Below are 21,417 nucleotides of genomic sequence, written 5' to 3' on the forward strand. Positions count from 1 at the left end.
CTTTCATTACTCAAACCAAGCTGCTTGATAAATGTTTCACACTCACCAAGCGCTGGTCCATCCGACTACATAATATCCACGCTCATTTCCATATTCAAGCAACATGTCAGTTATATGGAGCTCAGATGGTAAATATGGTTTAAAATGTTTATTTATGATCCTGAGAACAGATATGTTGATATAAATGCAACTCAACTTTCTCTGGAGGTCGAGTCTCATTTGAAATGGAAACTTTGAGTTATGCTAAAAAAAAAACAGATCAGCTTGTACTAGTGATGAAGAAGCTTCTAGTTTCTTCATCGTAGTTAGAGGCTTCATAGTAAGTTATTGTGTGTATCTTCTGTCACAATGTGGTAAGACTCGGATCATGGTTGTGAAAACTAAAAGGTGGTTATTTCTAAAACTTGCATGCAAGTTAAACAAGCAGAAGGGGGAAGGATCTAGAGCTTCAGAGTAAGTTTTAGTCCCAGCTGTGAAAGGGATTCTGTGCCATAAATCAAATTAAAATGCAAGAACAGAATTGTTTTTTCATTGTCAGCACATACCTGCATTTTTTTTTACTAAAATAAAAAAGATCAAAAATGAAATTATTATTAAATAATCCAAATTGTATTTTCATTTTCTTCTTCAAAGCTGTTCATTTTGTAACTTCATTATATGATGACAAAAAAGGAATTTAAGAATTAATTTTTGAAGCATGCTCCAGCAAACATGGACCAAAATTCAATTTGAAATCTGAAAAGTGAACGTTGAAATACAGAAAGGCTTCTTTTATAACACAAAAGAAAACGAAAAGGACTTTTTATTTTTTGTTTTCATGCCCATCCAACAGAAGTTGTTGCAAATTTAAATCTATCTATCTATCTATCTATCTATCTATCTATCTATCTATCTATCTATCTATCTATCTATCTATCTATCTATCTATCTATCTATCTATCTATCTATCTATCTATCTATCTATCTATCTATCTTGCCCTGCAATGCAGAAGATAGATTGGCTTCTATAATCATTTTATTTGACGCCAATTAACGCGAAAATATCTCCACCACTTGTATTTTCTTTACAGCAAATGTGTTCATTAAGTGCAGATGAAGCCAAAGCAAGCAAAGAAGTTCACTTGACTGAAATAATTTGCTGTGTTTAAGTGAAAGGCTTATTTAATAGCTAAATGAACTAATAACTTGAATGTGTGCGCACATACTTTTCTGCAGACGATGAAGCTGACAGGTGTTCAGTTACTCTCCTGACATAAAGTGCACTTAACAGCCAATGCAGCGCCTGGAAACTTCCACCTGCTGCTCCTGAGAGTCACAGGTGAGACAAGGTGAGTGACACTTGAGTTGGAGTTTTTTAGCTGGTGTGGTGAAACAGACATGCTTGGATCAAAGTGAGAAAATATCAGTTGGTTTTAAAGATCTTAGATCTGGGGCTACAGCTGTAGAAACGACTGGACAAGTGCTAATTAGCAGGCAGGTGACAGCTGGAGGAGCATGGACCTGGCTGACACTATAGTGGCTTAAAGCCAAGGAGATGGAAGACATAATATTCATTTTCTCATTTCACAAAGTTTAACTGCAGATAGTAAACTGCACAAATGCTCACACACATACTGTTGTATGAAGTATGCAACTACAGACTGCCAACCACACAACATGCAGTACATATAGAAAGAATGCAACACAACAGAACAATCCTGTGTGGCTTCAGCTTTATGTAAAACTAAAGCTGTTCCCAGTGACATCTTCATCTCTGTTTATTACCAGTCTACGCTTCCACAGTAAGGCGTTTCTAACCAGAACTGACTACCAGTAGAACCAGGTGTCTCAGCAGCTACCAGACCAGAGGCAGAGTTCGCTGTGGACAGGCTGCTGGTCCAGCACAGTTTATGAAATCCATCCATCCATCCATGTTGTCAACCGCTTGTTCCAATCATTGGGTGAGACAGGGTTCACTCAGAACAGGTTGACCTGCCATGCAGGACCACATAGAGAGACAAACAAGCCTTCACACTCACTCCTAACCAATTAACCGAACATAATGTCTTTGGAGGAAGCTGGAGCACCTGGAGAGAACCCACGCAGACACGAGGAGAACATGCAAACTCCACACAGAAAGGCCACCATTTGAACATCTACTCCACCGTGCAGCCATTTATGAAATATATAACATAACATTTATTATAGAAATTAAATAAATAAATGTAGGAACCAAAGAAGAAGGTTATTGACCATGAACAGGACAATCTAATTTGAATGGCACTTTCCATCTGTGCTTCATTGTGATATTTTAATTTCATTGTGCAGATTTAGCTTGTTTCTTGTTCTAAAAGAGAATTTAAGGCTTTTACACAACTGCCCTGAAAGTGTTTCATAAACAAAGTTGGCTTGGCTTCTTTAATATTTGCATCTGACAGATACACAATTGACCAATAAGAGAAGGCCTGTTGACAGCATCACTAGAGCCGGTGTAGCTACCAGATCTGCTCAGGTTGCACCTGCCGATGACGTCATACTATATTGTGCTCCATAAGAGTGCAATAAGATGGAGTGTTAGAAGTAACAGTCAGGCTGTCGTAAGTCCCATTTGATCTGCGATGATGGATTGCTTTATAAACGTTAAAAGAAAATATGGATATATAAGCAATGCCCGTGTATTCAACAAAAAAAAAAAGAAAAAAAAAAAGAAGTACAATCCCACTTTGCTGAAAATACTACTTATACGATGACATCATTGGCAAGCGCAGGGCCCTGAGCAGATCTAGTACCTACACCAGTTGAGAGTTATTATAAGTATCACTTTGTTGGTGCTGCTTCATTCAACCTTTGTATCATCCTCACCAAACTTCTTATCTGCTTCTTCAAGCTAGCATCTGTAGCTGCTGAAATGGATGCTCACATTGTCCCGCAGACGTCCTAAAGTCCATCCGGAAGCAGCTGTGGTCCAGCTTCAGCTCCTGGACTAAACGATTAAACTGCCTAAGTTCTCATCTCTTTGCATCAGCACAATATCATCGCCACCTGATGAGGAATCCATGTTTGTTTTCTCCATTAACAAGTTTGTTTTGGAATCTTCGTGATTTATTCGGAATTCCGCACCACAGTCGGTGTGCATGGAAACAGATGTTGATATTTCTCATCGGAAATAGTCACAAAGTTGTGTTTGTAGATATGGGCCCTGACGTGTAAAGGCCTTTATTTTAACCTTTTCTGAAGTATTTTGTCTCTAGTTTATCAATAAAACCAAGTGATGTTTGCAGCAAATGACACCAAAAAGGGATGGAAGATGGGAAACGAGTACCTTCACAGTTTATCTGAACTTTCTTTGGCTTAGAGCTTCATCAGTTATCCATTTAAGATTTAACCTTTGAATGCGAGAAATGCCTGTCACTTCACATCCCTGATATTCAACTATCTGGTGCCTCAGACAAGTTTCTACATACATTTCTTCTTGAAAAAGTCTGCCTCCTTTCTGTTCCTCCAAGTACACATTTTGGTATTTTTATAGCATTACTACCAAGTGTTTAGTGTGACTTTCACTCCATCATGGCATAAAATTCTTCGTATTCTTTGTCTTAATGTCTCAATCATAAAGTTTGTCCAGGGATCCTGGAGAATGGAGCAACTTTTACTCAAGTAAAAATGAGCTCAGCTCATGCTGAGTTTAATCGTTTCTCACTCGGGCCGATGCAGAGACTCTTATCCACAACTTCATCACCTGAAGGATGGATTATTCTAATGCTCTGCGATGGACTGGCGAGCTGTCCAGGGTGTACCCTGCCTTTCGCCCAAAGACTGCTGGGATAGGCTCCAGCTACCCCGTGACCCTGAATTGGATTAAGCAGTTTGGAAAATGAATGAATGAATGAATTATTCTAATGTTCTTCTTTCTGGTCTCCCAGCAAAAACATTTGCACCTCTGCAGTTGCTGCAGAACTCTGCTGCGCAATTGCTTACTGGGACCAATCTGCATTGGCTTCCAGTTCACTTCAGGGTTGATTTTAAGGTCTTACTACTGGTTTTTAAGACTATTAATGACCTCGGGCCTTCTCACTTATTGGATATCCTCAGGTACTACGAGCCATCCAGGGCCCTCAGGTCCTCTAATAGGCAACCTTTGCCCACCAAACATTTCCAGAAAGACTCACGGTGAGTCTTCTTTTTGTTTTTATGCTTCATATTTGTGGAACAGTCTGCCGGAGGACCTGAGGATGATGGGTACTGTTAAGGTTTTTAATAGTCGGCTCAAGACCCATCTTTTTAATCAGGCTTTTAATTAGTTCTATTTTAGACCTTCCTTTTATGATTGTCATCTAACTATTTACCTTTCTTATTGAATTTTATGTTTTTTCTTTTTTTAGGCGGTGGCCTTCATAGTCATGATCAGTGTCCCAATGTGGATCCCTGTTGGTTTGATGAGAATGTTTTATGTGTTTTATCTATGTGAGTGTGTGTGAAAAGTGAGTGTACGTGTTGCACGTGCCATGGTCAGCTGTTTCAACTTACCGTTTCTAGCTGTGTGACATTATGTCTTTTGTTTCCTCTACAGTGATTGGCTGGAGTGGCGTGTTGGGATGGACGCGGGGGTACGCAATGCTCAGGAGAGGTCACTGCGAACCTCTCCACTGGTTCCTTTTGGGTTGGTTTGAGTTGGGAGTCTCCGGTAGTCCAGTTTTCGGTTTTGGTTCTTTGGTTTGACCTTTTGTTTTGGGGGCAGCCCAGATCCTACGGCCCAATGCGTGGCTGGTTTGTGACTGCTCCCTTCTTTTGTTTATTTTGGCTGGGGCTCCCTCCTCCTTTGGTTGCCGTTGGTTTCTTTAATAAACATTGTTTAAATATTGATTGTTGGTGGTGGTCTCTCTCATATGTTATGGTTCCTATTTTTGAGCCGTATTATTGTTTTGTTTAGGGAGCGTAACAGTATGTGTTAGACTTGGGGTAAATTCTATGTTTTTGAATGTGAAGACGTGTTTTTAATCCTGTTATATTTTTGCTTTTTATTCTGTAAAGCACTTTCTGCTAATTCTGTATGAAAAGTGCTATATATAAATAAACTTTGATTGATTGAAAAATACTGGAACAGACGGCAATATAATGATGTACAGATGTTTTAATACATGTTCTCTGCAAGCTCATTCAGGGCATTTACAAATATAAATGAATGTGCTTATATAGCACTTTTTGAGTCATCTTGACCACTCAAAGCGCTTTGCACTACGTGTCACATTCACTCATTCACACACATTCATACAGCACTTCTATTAATCACACACGTTCATACCCTGATAGGCACATCAGGAGGCAACGTGGGGTTCAGTGTCTTGGCCAAGGACACTTCTGCATGTAGTCAGGGAAACCGAATGAACCACCAGTTCAGGCTGGCAGACGACTACTCCTCCTGAGCTCCTAAGCTCATGTATTTAACTATTTTCATCTTATAAAAGCCTTAATGTGCACACAAACTGTTAAAATAATGTGGGCTTTCTGTTGCAACATCGCTCCATCTAACTCTGACTTATAAAGTTTGTGTCCCATTTCACCTGACCCCTATCGACATTGAGAAAGCTCCACTTCCTTACCAATCAGGTCAAAATGGCCATCCAGTCTGTGGAAGTAGGGGTGTGATTGTGAGAGGAGTGCTTTCTCAGGGACAGACGTATCCTTTTGACGAAGAAATAAAACCTTGTGTCTGACCGCTTTGAAGTATGTTTTTCTACTTGTTCTTGGCTTGTTCCCAAATCCATTAAGCTCCAGTGGGATTGCATATGAAATAATGAGGTTATTAATAATGCTCAGAGCCGTGTATTTATAGAACACACCACTATGGGTGTCGTCACAGCGAGGAAACAATATTCCATCACAAACGCGCTCACATGCATGAGGCTGAGCCCAAAGAGGGCTGAAGTAAAAGAAGGAACTGAAGCTCTGCTGAAACGTCTGGGCTCTAACAGAGTAATCAGATTACTGTCCATTTATATCCATCCATCCAGCAATGACTGGGTGAGAGGCAGGGTATACCCTGGGCAGGTCGCCAGTCCATCACAGGTCTGTTTATCGTCTGGTGAATTAATATTCTTTATACCATGGTCTGGGTGAATACTCGATTCTGATTGGGTGCAGGGTGTCCGTTAAAAAGTGATAATGGACACCAGTTAAAAAAAAGTTCCGTCAAATAGCCCAGTAGTTCTAAATCAGTGCGTTGGCTCAAACAGCAGTTGGTAACTGTGGTAACGGAAATGTTAGCGACAAACAGGCAGAAAGAATATCAGGACTGACAACGTCAGACATCACATAAACATGATAAACATTTCCTTCATATTGTGAAGAAATATGCATGTCAGGCAGAAAATAATCATATTTTCACTGGAATCCGTTAAGAGGAGCGGGGCAGCACTTCCGTTCAACCCTCTTATCTTTCAGACTCGATCACCTGATGGCGTGCCGTGCGCACACACACACTCACGTTCATATGCACTGAGCTCCCCACAATTACCCCTGGCTGCAGTGTAAAGACTGAGGCGCATCATCGGGTGTTTGTTGCAATAGTATCTGCTGCCAAACGCGCTGCAGGTGCTCTCAAAGTTACCTTGGAAACGCCACAACAAAAGACATTAAATAGTCCGCTCTGCCATTTTTTATGAAAAACATTATTTTAACAGCAAAAACAACATCAGTAATTGATCTTATATTATTTCTTTTGTGAGTGACCATGGTATGAGCGGGATAATGCCCGACGAGGTGTCCATTATCAGAAATTAATGGACGATGCAGGGGCGTGAACCGTCCGATGCGAAGATAATGGATACCTCGTCGGGCATTATCCCTTACATATTCTGCTGAATGAACAGAGTCGACTATTTTCCACCAGCATTCCTTCCTGGCTGTTGCTGCAACAACAGTACTGCGTTTGGCCTCGATGATGTGTTTAAATTCTTCATATTTCTTATCAATAAATATAAGCTGCTTTATGCTGAAGTAGCTGCACTACAGGGTTTCTCCATGATTGATCAGAGGCTTTAGTCTCCACTGTTCTGTAAGTGATCTGATGAAGATGGAAAACCTGATGACCAGCTTTGTACCGCTTATCCAGATCTGGATAAGTTGATCCAGGAAACAGAGAGATATCCAAAGTGTGTTAACCCTGCTTTGGTGAGCTTTGCCGCTTAGCGGTCAAAAGCAAAAAATCACTCAACTTACTAAGAACAAACAAGTGAGAATAAAAGAGTTTCTTGTATATGATGCACGTAACTCAGCTTAATACGGCGACATTCTTCCAGCGGACTTTCAGGTTAATTAACCTTCTGAAGAGGATCCTCCAAAGGTGTTCTCCCTGCAGGAGTCCACTGATGACACAGGTGTGCAGCTCTGCATGGAGAGCAGTCATATGGAGAAGGAACCGAAACGCCGTGTTCATTATTAAAAGGAGTCTTAAAGAATTAGAACACACACTCACGCAGGTTGCTCACACTGATGGAAGGGGTCACTTTGAAAAGTGCTTAATAAAAGAGCGTTGCAGTTTTAGTTTACACTTTAAATTAGTGCCCATGGAAAGAAGCCATGCAACAGTAAGCTTTGCTTTTCAAGTTTGCTGAATAATTTGGATATTAGGCTCTAAATTTAACATTTTGGTTGCTTTTGTGAACAAATTGCTAGGAAAGTATTTGAAAAACGCAGCTTTCACATCAACTGGAGAAAAATAAAGGCCTATCTATTGATGTAGAGATGACAAGGACACTATGAATGTAGCTTTAATTACCACTAATCCACCTGCTAAAGGGAGTAAACATACCGCCTCACCGTATACCGGCCAGAATTTACAGTTTAATCCTTTTAATAGCATCTCTGCTGTTTGCTGCAGGATGAAAACACCATGGTAAATCTATAAGAAGAGCATTTATATCTAGAAGCGAAGTGACTCAGTCTCTCTAAATGTCTTGTAGGTGTTAAAATTAGGCCTTTGTCTCCTTTCCTAACTCCTCTGATAATAGTTTTAAAGTTGAGGAAATTAATGCAGCTTTAAATCCCCACTTCCTGTTGGTGATTTGAGGATTATGTTGTCAGCAGCAGCCTCTGTTGACATATTGACTAACTGAAGACAATAGAGGAGTTAACAGAAAGGCAGAGACTCGAGCAGTTTGACTGTTATTTCACATCTCTACACAATCAGATTGAAGACCTAAAAAACCAAATCCAAGATGTTCAAAGCTGTTGATTTATTATAGAAATCATATTAAAGAAGCTCAATCTGACCCGTCCTGTAGTCTAATTTAATACCATCCCTTACTGAATCAAGCTCCCCCTCCAATGTGGATTGCTTTTTTGTTTTTGTTTTTATTTAAAAAAAAAAAAAAAAAAAAAACACTTTAGAAGTAACAATCATTTAATAAAATCTAGACCAAAAGAAGTTCTCATGTTTGCCACCTTTTCCCTCTGGGAGATGAAAATCTGCTTACAGTTTGTGTTTGTTGTGTAGGTTCTTTAATAACAACACCAGTTAGACTTGAAGAGATTGAGCTTTAGACATAAACTTAGCGTCCAGTTTACCACACATATAACAAATATGAAACTCAATATTTGCTCTTATTACACAGTGCTTCAGGGTCTTTCAGCCCCACAGTTTTTATAAAACTCTCAGATGCAGCCAGACCCCCTCCGTGCTGTGTTAAACCCTGCTCTATGGTTTTTACCCACTTCACATGAGTTCCATTCCTTTACAAGCAGCTCCAGTTTGCACCATTGCTGGATTAAAGACAATGAGAACCCCCCTGCCGGCATCTTCTCTTGTTCTGACAGCGCTTCTGCAACACCATCATTAACTGAGAATTTGTTCCTGATGACGAATGTTTCCTGATGCATCTTGGAAACTATTCCTCCTCTTATGATTAAAAGGATGATCTGTGCCAGGGTCACTTTGGCAAGGTTGCTCCAAAGCTTTATGTCTTCTCATCCCACAGTTGCCCATAATCCTGCATGTAGATGTGCTTTTATTTATTTTTACATCATTTGACTTGCTCTACATCTTCCCAGTAGTATGTTCAGGTGCAGAAAATGTCATCTTGTCCCGGGTGAGACTGTACATGTATCTAAACCATAGGCTGTATATAAAAGATGGATGGAGCCTCCGTGATGTCACCTGTAGGTTTATGACGAGCTGAATTGAAGCACGGAGGGTGGTTCCTACTATTGCTGGCAGCATCACGTGTGTCATCTCTCCTGGAAATATAAAAATAGGCAAAGAGGAAGAGCTGGGACGGGGGCTGTCAGCGTGGTGTGGATGATTGACGTCTAGCGATCTCACACCTGCATGTAGTTAAGTGCTAACAGAGTGAACATGGCGCTAACAGAAGCTAACCAGCTAAAGCGGGCTAAAGCTAAGTCATGCTGTTAACCGACTAAAAAGCACTGCTGTTCTACATTTCTTCTCCTTGAAGTGGGGTTTGGGGTACCTGTCAATCAAAAGGACACACTCCTAAATATGCCGAATTTCAAGATGAAGTTACTTCTAAATGGAGTTAAAAAATCCACTCCCCGTACAGTTGTCATGAATATTCTCTGGTCTGATCATCTGTCACTTGCTGTATAAAACATTAGAGATGCTAATTTGTTAGTTAGCTTATAGAGGCACAGCTTTGTTGCAGCAGTTTTCAGTTTTCTGTTTCTCTTCACAGAGTACATACCATCAGGCCACCATGTGCTGCTTTCAGACGGATTTTCAAAGAAGTTTTCCTCATGTTTCACAGTTTATTTCAGCAGATTTTTTTGGGCTGGTGGGGATTGATGTCCTCCTTACAGCCACTCAATGATGACACGATTATGTTTGCCGTTAGCAGTAGCTTGGCACCAAATACATGGAGGACCTGCTTGTTACTTATCGGCATCAGTAACGAAACTGAATTATGTATCGTTCTGTCCTTCATCACCTGACGGGAGGCTCCAACTTGGGCACAATGTTGACATTTTCACATTTATGACTCTGTGGCTTCAGTGGTGGTAATAACGTGCTTCGGCAGTAAGGCCTCAATCAACAGCTCTCGGTTGTTTGTATGCAGTTAGTGCACTGCTTGATGGGAGTCATTTCACCATGGGGCTTTGATGAATTTTTGTTAAAGAATTTTACTGTAATATTATATATTTATTCATTCATTATTCTAAACGCTTGAAGGGTCTGATGAAGGGTTGCGGGGAAGCTGGAGCCTATCCCAGGAGTCTTTGGGTGAAAGGCGGGGTACACCCTGGACAGCTCGCCAGTCCATCACAGTGTAATATTATTTGGTTTTTAAATGTTATTGTGCAGCATTTTTTTACAGTGAAAATAATTCTAGATTTGTTTAAGCTTTCTACATACAAAATAGTTTGTTAGTGACAACAAAGAAAAAGTAATTCTTCTTTGCAATCTGAACACAAAGTAATGCAAAATCCTTGTCATTAGAAAAGTATTTATGTTGGTAAAACTAATTCATAAGGAAGTTAAGCGGGAATGGGATCTACATCGTACTGACAGCAAAACAAATACTGACTTTAACATAAATAATAAGAGGGTTCATATTTGCTAAATCATGCTAATAGTTTATCATTAACCTTAAACAGGAGGAAAGTGATACTGTTGCCTTTTTATTCTTCATTGTAATAATAACAAGCATGGAAACATCACGTTGCATGCTGTGGACATGCTCCTCTTCCGGCGGCCACCCCATTAGATCGAAGGACTGAAAATAACTGTTCAAATGAGGTGAGAGGAGTTTAAAGTGTTTTTCTTTTTTCATCTGTGGTGACTGAAATGAACCACATAGCAATGAATGAGTACACCCTCACCGACTCCACCAACAACTGGAGGTCTGTCGGACATTTGGGGCTCTCGGCAAATCCACCACTGCCTTTCTGTGTGTGTGCGTTAAATACTATACAGTGTGTGAGAAATTGCTTTACTGTGGGAGTGAGGAGAGTGTTTTTGAAAGTCGAAGCATTAATGTTTTCCCTTTTCGAACTCTCGTGTTTTTAGCAGCTGTGATGCAAAGTTTTCTGGTTTGTTTTTAAATTTCAATCAGCAGATTTTCTGTTGACACCAGTTTCCATTTTACAATTTGGACAGGCCACTTCTTTATTCCTGATCGACAAGGTTTCCAGCTAACATTTGTACGCAGAACCTCCACCAGTTAGAAATGGGCTTTAAAATGAGGATGTTGGATCTTCACTGGTTTCATACTGGCCCTACTGGCTATGCTACAATAAACAGATTATTGCCATTCAGGAATCTACACAGTTAAGCTAACCATCCAGGCTCTCTGTCCACGACTCTTGCATTTTAGAAAAATGATCATTTTACTTGGCTTGAGGGCATCCTTCCCCTGTCTGGATCCTCCCCAGACCTGCTTCTTTTATAAGAGCGACTCAGACTAAATTAAAGGTGAAGCCACAGGGGAAGAGATGCTTCTCAGACTTTTGTTTAAGCCCAATGCAAATGAAGTTCAAGCTTCAAACTTTTCTTTCTGATAAAGCATGTAGTAAGAGCTGGCTGAGGAGATGCTGAGCCATTGCTGCTGTGCTGCTATAGGCTGAGACTTCTGCAGGGGTAGCCAGCGGTACACCGAGCACTCCCCTTGTTTTTTCTTTCTTTTTTTTTTTTGCATGGTGTCTTTCATGTAATAACAATGATAATTCATGCTTTTTTGTTTTATTTCCAAGTGAGAAATTCTTATGGCTGCATGGTGGCATAGTGGTTGGCACTGTGGTCTCATAGCAAGAAGGTCGCTTGATAGCCTCAGTTGGGGCAGGTTCAAACGGTGGCCTTTCTGTGTAGAGTTTGCATGTTTTTCCCGTGTGTCTCTGGGTTCTTTCCAGGTACTCCTGCTTCTCCCACAATCCAGAGACATGGATATGAGGTTAACCAATTCATTCATTTATTATGCTAACTGCTTAATCCAATCAAGGGTCACAGGGAAGCTGGAGCCGATCCTAGCAGTCTTTGGACAAAAGGCAGGGTACACCCTGGACAGCTCACCAGTCCATTGCAGGTGAGGTTAATTGGTTACTGTAAATTGTCCCTAGGAGTGAGTGTGAGTGTGAATGGTTGTGTGTCTCTGTGATGGACTGGCGACCAGTCCAGGTTGCACCCTGCCTCTCACCTGATGATTGCTGGGATAGACTCCAGCTTCCTGCGACCCTGAATTGAACAAGGTGATTAAGAAAATAAATGGATGGATGGAGAAATTCTACCTCTGCTTGGGCCTAGCTGCACTAGAAGGAGTGTATAACCATATGCATGCTCTGTGCTTGCTCAGGATTAAGTCAAAGAGAGGATCTGATGCACTCTACTGTTAGTTATTTTCATGAATTGGTTTATATTAACACAGTTATTATGAATCATACTAATGTGGATCATATAATGGGTTTTTAAAAATTGGTTTATAATTTAAATACAGTGAATTGGACTGTCCATCCATCCATCCATCCATCCATTTGTCCATCCATCCATGCAACTGTATCTTGACATAATTGGACAGAATTGGATTGTATCTTTAAAGATACCTTGACATAACTTTGTCAGAAATGGGTTTAGATTAAGCTGAATTAAAATGAATTTTAACTGAATAAGGATAAAACTATTGAAGCAGTTAGTGATGCAAAGGCTCATTGATGAGCTGGTTCTTTGTAGTGAACGAGGAAGAAACATTCCTGTTCAATGAGCAGGGTTTTATTTTGACAGGCACACTATGCGATCAATCACGTCTGAGGAAAGACGAGGATCATACCACTATACAAGGAAGGAAGGGCGTCTCAGAAGACAGGAAGTGTAGTTGTGCAGAGCATAGACAACATATATACATAGACGCCACATTGTATCACGCTACCTATACAAGCTGACGCCTCGTCGTGTCGCCATCTTGGATGGGTCTCCCATGCGCCTCCAATGCATTTATTTGTAAGGTGTAGACTCAACCACAGCAATAATTTCATGAATTTTTACCTAATTTTTCTCACAGTTTGGTTTGTTCCAAAGGGCAGAGATATTGTTATGATACAGATCGCTGTAAAACATTAAAAAATGATGAGTTTTTATGCTAAAATATTTTTTATAATGCTATTTAACTAAGATATAAGATAGCTGCAATATAAATAAATGTATAAATGAATTTGATACTAAAATGTTTGTTTATCAATGCATTTGGATTCATCCATCTATTTTTATCTGGTCAAATATATGATTATTTAACCTTGTGAACACGATCTGCTTTCAATACTTTGCAACCGTTATTACAACTGTATGTTGAACAAAATACAGGAATAGTTGCCGGCTTTCTCATGACTTCGGTTGACTCTTTCTTTTATTTACATTTATTAATTCATCATTATAGAGATACAGTCTGAAAACAAAGTATTGTATCAAAACTGTGCAATGCAGAAGTTACCTAGAATAACTTGAAGAGTGTAAACCTCCGCCAAGGCCTTTAAAAAGTTCCTGTATCCAAACGGTGATCCGGATCACCACCAAAATTGAATTAGTTCTTCTTTTCGAGCGTACAATTTGGCATCTATGTATATGATGTCTATGGTGCAGAGCAGGTACACAGATGGAGCTGGAAACCATATTCAAATTACAAGTATGTCAAGAAATATATGGCGAAATTAGCTAATTTAGGTTTCATAAGATTTTCAGATTTTGACCTTTAATCACTTGACTTGCTTGTTTTCAGCTGTATGTTTAAATGTTTGATTAAAATATTCAACAAAATTCTCTTGAAAAAATTAAGCAAATGAGGCTCTTATAATAAAAAATGCTTACTAAGCAACAAACCTTTTTATAATGATTTAATTAGACTAAAATAGAAGCAGTGAATGATAATAGATGAGGAGTCATTTGGAAGCCAAAAAAGCTGATTCTTCAAAGAGGTGAAACTATGAAAATAGCCACGAAATGCAATGGCATCATCTGGCTTTTGAAATTTTACTCATTCTGTTTCCTACCTAGACTGGCGTGAAACCTCCACCCTCATAACGATTTTCTTCTTCTATTCTGTGTTAGGTCTGCATTCGGAACGCTTTTATTGAGATGACTTCCTGGAAAGACAACTGCAACACATAAATCCCCAAAACAAATGGAACCAACATGTTCATGCAAAACCATTTTGTTTTTGCATTCTGAGTTGTGGTGTGTATTATTAGCATATTATTTGGGGTTTTGCACATCATAAGCTGTGGCTTATGAGAGGATGACACATTAACTCTGACCTAAATTATTACCTCCGCCAAGGAGGTCATGTTTTATCGGATTTGATCTGTTTGTTTGTCTGTTTGTTTGTGTTAAAGATAACTCAATAAGTTATGGACAGAATTTCATTAAATTTTAAGGAAGGAAAGAACTGGAAGAACTGACTAAATAGTGGTGGTGATCTGGATCACCATTTTGATCCAGGAACTTTTTGAAGGCCTTGGCGGAGGTTTGCACTCTCCGAGTGCTTTTCTAGTTTTTAAATCAAATGATACAAAGACAGATTGGGCTTTTTGGAAACACTATCTCTGACATGGGATCGCTCTAAGATTATGTGCATCATAAAATTACCAGCCTTGGCGTCACAATTTTAAACCGTGCTGACTTAAAATCACCATGGCGATTTAAAATTTGACAATCAGGTTAATGCCGTTTTAAAATTTATTTTTTTATTTTTTTTAATTTTTTTTTTATCAAAAGTGAAATCTTTATCTTTTTGAAACCAGTCGTGGAGACGTTCCACTTTTAAAATGTGCTTTTTCAAATAAAGTCGATGGATGGATTTGCCTTGTCAGTTTATTGGACTAAAATGACTGTTAAAGTGCCCAAAAATGGTGCTTTGACGGTATAGAACACCCTAAATGGAAAGGCACGAAATAGCGATAAGATTAAACGATAGAATTAAGATAGAAATTTATTATTTCAGCTCATTAATAGTATGATGTACTTTAAAATATTTTGCATTTTAAATGTTACGATGTGTCAAGGTTTCAAACGTTTGCAGTAGAAAATGACTTTAAGGCTTACATTGTGTTTTCCTCAAAAGTATAGCGTAAATACAGAAGCTATGTGTTGATCAAATATGGATTCATTTGATCAAACCAGAAGGAAGTCATGAAGAGTGAAAACAATCTGCTGATATTAAGCTAAAAGAACGGCTAAATCACCTGCTTCAGGCTCAAGTGTCAGGCTCCAACAAAGCAATCTTGATTTCATTTCAGTTAACTGTGACATTTTTCTTGAATTCTTTGTTAACAAAGAGAAATGTGTCTGAAGAGCAAACAGAACGCAGCTACAGCACTTTAAAATGTCAAAAAAAAGCACCTATTGAGCACTTTTTCAAACAAACGTTGCATGCAGAAAATAAGAAATATAAATGCATTTGTTGTTTGACATTCACAGATTCCAGAACATTTAACATGATATCATGGAGACATTTGCTCCGACACGTAGAGCGGACGTCATTTCTCCCGATCATGAACATCCACAATGGGCTCATTTTAGGGAGGAGAGTTATCAGACAGCGTTTCACCCACACAGCCACTGATAGCAGCAATCACTGGAAGAAGGAAGAAGGAGACTCAAGAGGGCATCTCGTCAACTCTGACGAGGCCTTTTGTATCATCCCTGATTGAATTGGAATACTTAGAAGATGCACAGTAATTGTAGTCATCTCAGTTAGCGCCTGTGTGGGGATGTCGTCTGAAGATCTTTGTCATTTTGTCTTCGTGTGTGTTCATGAGAGCGTGAAAGCGAGGGTGAGGATGTGGATGTGGATGTGTTTGTGTAAGTCAAGAACTTGAGCTTGAAAATGTCGACAAGACATGGCCGAATATCTTTTTCCGAGAAATGAAATGTCCCGGCAGATAAAACCTGAAAATAATAATAAAGAAAAGAATGATTTGGCTCAAGGCTATTTGCTTAAATTTGATTTTCTTCATTATTGTGGTAAAGCCAGTTGTCCGCTGTCCTCCTTCGACAATTAAATGGAGATTCAAAAGTTAAGAAAGTCCCAATTTATCCCCCATTGCCACAGTAATGTCCTTCATTCACTATCCTAACCGTTTAGTCCAAGGAAGGGTCACGGGGAAGCTGGAGTACCTGGAGAAAATCCACACATAAACAACATGCAAATTCCACACAGAAACAACGCTGTCCAAGTCTTGCCCCAGCCGAGGATTGAACCAGCGACCTTCTTGCTGTGCGGCCACGGTGCTAACCACTATGCCACTGTGCAGATCCATATAAAAAATCCTCAGTTACTAGCAAGAACATCTTGTTTACGTAATTGAGAACAAACACACTTAAGTTAAAAACTCTAACATACTTAGTGAGAAGAAATGCCTCACTGGAAATGGACCAGTTGTACATTTGCCTGAAGGTTGGCTAACCACTATGCCACCGTGCAGCCCGTTACAATAATGTATCCATGTATGGTATGGTGGTGTATGGTATGGTGGTGTGTGGTATGGTGGTATGGTGGTGTGTGGTATGGTGGTGTGTGGTATGGTGGTATGGTGGTGTGTGGTATGGTGGTATGGTGGTGTGTGGTATGGTGGTGTGTGGTATGGTGGTATGGTGGTGTATGGTATGGTGGTGTGTGGTATGGTGGTATGGTGGTGTATGGTATGGTGGTGTGTGGTATGGTGGTGTGTGGTATGGTGGTATGGTGGTATGGTGGTGTGTGGTATGGTGGTATGGTGGTGTATGGTATGGTGGTGTGTGGTATGGTGGTATGGTGGTGTGTGGTATGGTGGTGTGTGGTATGGTGGTATGGTGGTGTGTGGTATGGTGGTGTGTGGTATGGTGGTATGGTGGTATGGTGGTATGGTGGTGTGTGGTATGGTGGTGTATTGTATGGTGGTGTATTGTATGGTGGTGTGTGGTATGGTGGTGTGTGGTATGGTGGTGTGTGGTATGGTGGTATGGTGGTGTATGGTATGGTGGTGTGTGGTATGGTGGTATGGTGGTGTGTGGTATGGTGGTGTGTGGTATGGTGGTATGGTGGTGTGTGGTATGGTGGTGTGTGGTATGGTGGTGTGTGGTATGGTGGTATGGTGGTATGGTGGTGTGTGGTATGGTGGTGTATTGTATGGTGGTGTATTGTATGGTGGTGTGTGGTATGGTGGTGTGTGGTATGGTGGTGTGTGGTATGGTGGTATGGTGGTGTGTGGTATGGTGGTGTGTGGTATGGTGGTATGGTGGTGTGTGGTATGGTGGTGTGTGGTATGGTGGTATGGTGGTATGGTGGTGTGTGGTATGGTGGTGTGTGGTATGGTGGTGTGTGGTATGGTGGTGTGTGGTATGGTGGTGTGTGGTATGGTGGTGTATGGTATGGTGGTGTGTGTGGTATGGTGGTGTGTGGTATGGTGGTGTGTGGTATGGTGGTGTATGGTATGGTGGTGTGTGGTATGGTGGTGTATGGTATGGTGGTGTGTGTGGTATGGTGGTGTATGGTATGGTGGTGTGTGGTATGGTGGTGTGTGGTATGGTGGTATGGTGGTGTGTGGTATGGTGGTATGGTGGTGTGTGGTATGGTGGTGTGTGGTGAAGAAAGACATGAATCCGGGTGATGATCTCTTTTCACCTGTCAGCATTGGATACAAGGAATAAAAAGACATATTCAGCTGCATTTCTACTACATTTTAAAATGAAAATAAATTCAAATACAAATTCAAAATAAAAGTAATATTTCTAAGTTTTGACAAAACAATTGCAATTTGCAGGTGTTTCTGTTGAACACTGTTAAGCGTATGTTCACGAATCCTCTTTTGGGTGACAAGACTTTGCGAAAATTGGGGCTTATGCGAGGTAACCACGTTGCATTATTTTGGGGTTTTCAACTTGCTTGCTTTTTTTAATCTTTTCCCCCTCATTTTCTTTACTAAACTTCCACACCGCACCTTCTTTACTGGAAATGAACTGGTCCCGACCCCTCATGTCTCGTCCCGGGACACATAAATGGGAAAAAAGTGTTTTTTTCTATATTTATAGATCGAAATGTCTGAAAAACCACTTCATGAGAGCGCAAAAAACATTTTAGCTATAACTGAAACTGCGAAATGAGGTTGTTTTTATTGGCGATTTATATTGCGATATTTAGTTTTTGTGCAATCTTGGTGTCATGGAAACACATCTAGTTAACTTTCCAATGGTCCTCTGTTGTGTCTTCAGTTGCCGCTCCACAACGCTGGGTGAAGCTGCACACCGACTGATGCTGTTTGACTGAATGTTTACCATGTTTTGTAAGAGAAGAAGAGTGAAGTCTGTCCTGTCATGCTGGGTACACGGCTATGTCGGAGCCCAGGTCAGTGCATCTCAGTGCTGCATCTGTATGTGCAGCAAACCAGCATCATGAACCAGCAGAAGATAAAGCCTTGTGATGCCAGCTGCCTTTTCCCTTCTGTGACTTCGTCCCTTGTAAACAATGATGCACAAATATCTCTTTACAATATCTCTGATCTGTAGGGGCCAAATGTGTTCATTTTATTATGATACTGTATACTTTTCTTTTTTTTTTTTAAATTTGTGTCTTGTCCAGCATTTAAGCAGCAGAATGATGGTCTGGATGGTGTGTTCTGCTGTGCATATTTACTTTGCCAAGGGGAGCATTACTGGTATGATGATCCCCTTGATTTTCTGGATTCTTATTTTATATCTTTATTTATTTTGTATAATTGTAATACAGAGTTTCTACTGCTGCACCAGACCGGAGAAGATAGAAGAGAGACAGAAAGACAAAGGGAAAGAGAAAGAAAACACCTCATAGAGAAAGAAGAAAAGAGAGAGATAGAGAGAGAAAGAAAGAAAAAAAAACATACATTTGCATGAACATATGCATATACTCCCATACATATTCATCTATATAAACGCATGTACATACATACACATTCACACACATATATTACTGTATACTTAAAACAATGACAGTAACGTGGTGATGTTGTAATTTAAAGGTGTTGTTAAAACATTAAATTATTCAGTCACTTTTAAAATGTTTCTTGACGGCTTTTAATTCTTCTGACTTATTTACTATTTTATTCAATTAATCAGAGGTGATATCAGTTATTATTGTTCTGATACGGAATACTAAACTATGTTAAACTATTAAACTATGTGCTGAAACCTGCATTTTAACCCTTTCGGATTAGATTTACAGGTAATACAAGACATACGCACGTAGTTTTCACAAGCAAAAAGCTGACCGGACATGGAAAACCAACATATAATACATTTCATTCATACACTTTAGCCATACATCTCAGATCTTTTATAATTTAATTTTTTAGCTCTTTTTTTAAGCTTTGAACTTGTCCATCCATGTCATGTTTCCTATTAGGCAGCTAGAAGAGATGTTTTAAATTTCTTCCTTGCTTCGGCTCAACTCCCTCTGTGTTTCCTCTGCAGCCTGTGTTGGATTTAATGTGTTCATTTGCTCATTAATTTGTTTTTGGAGAGCTTAATCCGTGTATACACCTGCTGAAGAACTTGTCCATCGCCATGGAAAACAGACATTTGTAGACAGAAAATCTCACAGACTATGTACATGGAGGGTAAAGAATTTCAGATTGTCCACATTACATGATGCTTTTGAAGGAACCTCCATAGTTTTGTCTTTGAAATCCTTTCAAGCTTTTCCTGCGTGTGAACATAACCACTAATCAGCTTGCATGTTCGTCTCAAAGTGCAGGGTGCATGAAGTCTTGCTGTATAGAAAGTTAGAAGTTGAAACTCCTCTTGTTTACAGAGCCTTTGGTTTGCAGGAGCTTTGCTTTACTGGAGAGGCAACAGTAGGCCAGAAGAGCTGAACGACTCAGACTCAGACTTAGTAACAGACTTGTGCAGAGCTTGATATAAAACGGCACAACTCTGCTGAATCCCCCACTGATCTGAGTCAGCTGTGATGCAGCAGAGACCCTCCTAACGCTTGCAGTTTTTAGGGACCATAGTTGCCCACCCTGCTGTAGGAGCTGGTTTGCTCCAAATATTACCACAACTCCCTTCAGGGACGCCGTATAAAAAGTTAGAACGATTCCAAGGGCCCCAGACTTGATCGGGGTCCAAGATGTGCAAGCTATATAAGAACATTATTAAACCTCCATTGAAAATATTTAATTTTTTTTGTGTGTCTTGTCCAGCATTTAGGCAAGCAGAATGATGGTCTGGATGGTGTGTTCTGCTGTGCATATTTACTTTGCCAAGGGAAGCCTTATAGATATAATGATCCCTTTGACTTTCTGAATTTTTATTTTATTTCTATATTTATTTTGCGTTATTGTTTGAATTGTAGAGTTTGTACTGCTGCACCGGAGAGGACAGAAGAAAGACAGAAAGAGAAAGAAGTGAAAACACCTCATAGGAAAAGTGAAAGAGATAAAGAGAAAGGGAAAAAAAAAAGAAAAAAAAATCCACAGAACAAAATACAAAAAAAAAACCCCTTTAGATGTGTGTGTATATATAAATAAATATATATATATATATATATATATATATATATATATATATATATATATATATATATATAAATATATATATATATATATATATATATATATATATATATATATATATATATATATATATGTATATGTATGTATACACACACATACATACATACACACATACAGACATATATACAGAAATTATATAATTTTTCAAAGGCTATAAGAAAATACAACAGTAAAATAAACGGATAAACAAAAAATGAATATTGATGATGACCAAACCCTTGCTTCATACCTGCTTGGACTTCATTCCCACTTTACAAGACCTGCAGTCCTGTATTGGTGCACCCTCATGTACGGTGGATTGGTTATGTGTTTAAAAATGAACCAAGTAGCCCGACGGATCAATCTTTGCCCCGGAGACCAGCTGTTCTGTATGTTATGCTTCAAAACCCTTTATTGAAATAGAAGAGGAAAAACCACAAAGAGAAGCACACTGGTCTGAGTCACAGATAATGGATGTCACTGCCAGGTTGGGGTGTGAAGCAAAGACACACAGGACTATGCCAGAGGAAGGAGGATGAGAGAAGGTCTTCCTTAGCCAGCATCATAAAAAAGAAAATTAAGAATCATATATTAGAAATGAACAGACACAGAAACTAGGACAAGCAAAGTGAAAATCAAAGACGAAGCAATGACAATGTCAAAACGAAAAAAAAATGCGCCGTGTACTGGTGACACAATAGCAGGAGCAGGAGAAGCGAATTAACACACACATCCAGGTGTGTAGAGAAAGGGATGTAAATTGAATGTAAAAAATGTAAACTCTACAAAGTAAAACAGGAAAGTAAACAAGCAAGACAAAGTTGTTACGGCGCCAAAACGAGAGAGGCTCGAAGTGAAGGAAACATTGGATTTCCAAGCCGCAAAGTTTCAAAAAGAATTATATTTAGATAAAAAAGATAAACCCTGTACCTTATGCTTTGG

The sequence above is a fragment of the Telmatherina bonti genome (assembly GCF_933228915.1).
Source record: "Telmatherina bonti genome assembly, chromosome: 17".
In the NCBI taxonomy this organism is placed as follows: Eukaryota; Metazoa; Chordata; class Actinopteri; order Atheriniformes; family Telmatherinidae; genus Telmatherina; species Telmatherina bonti.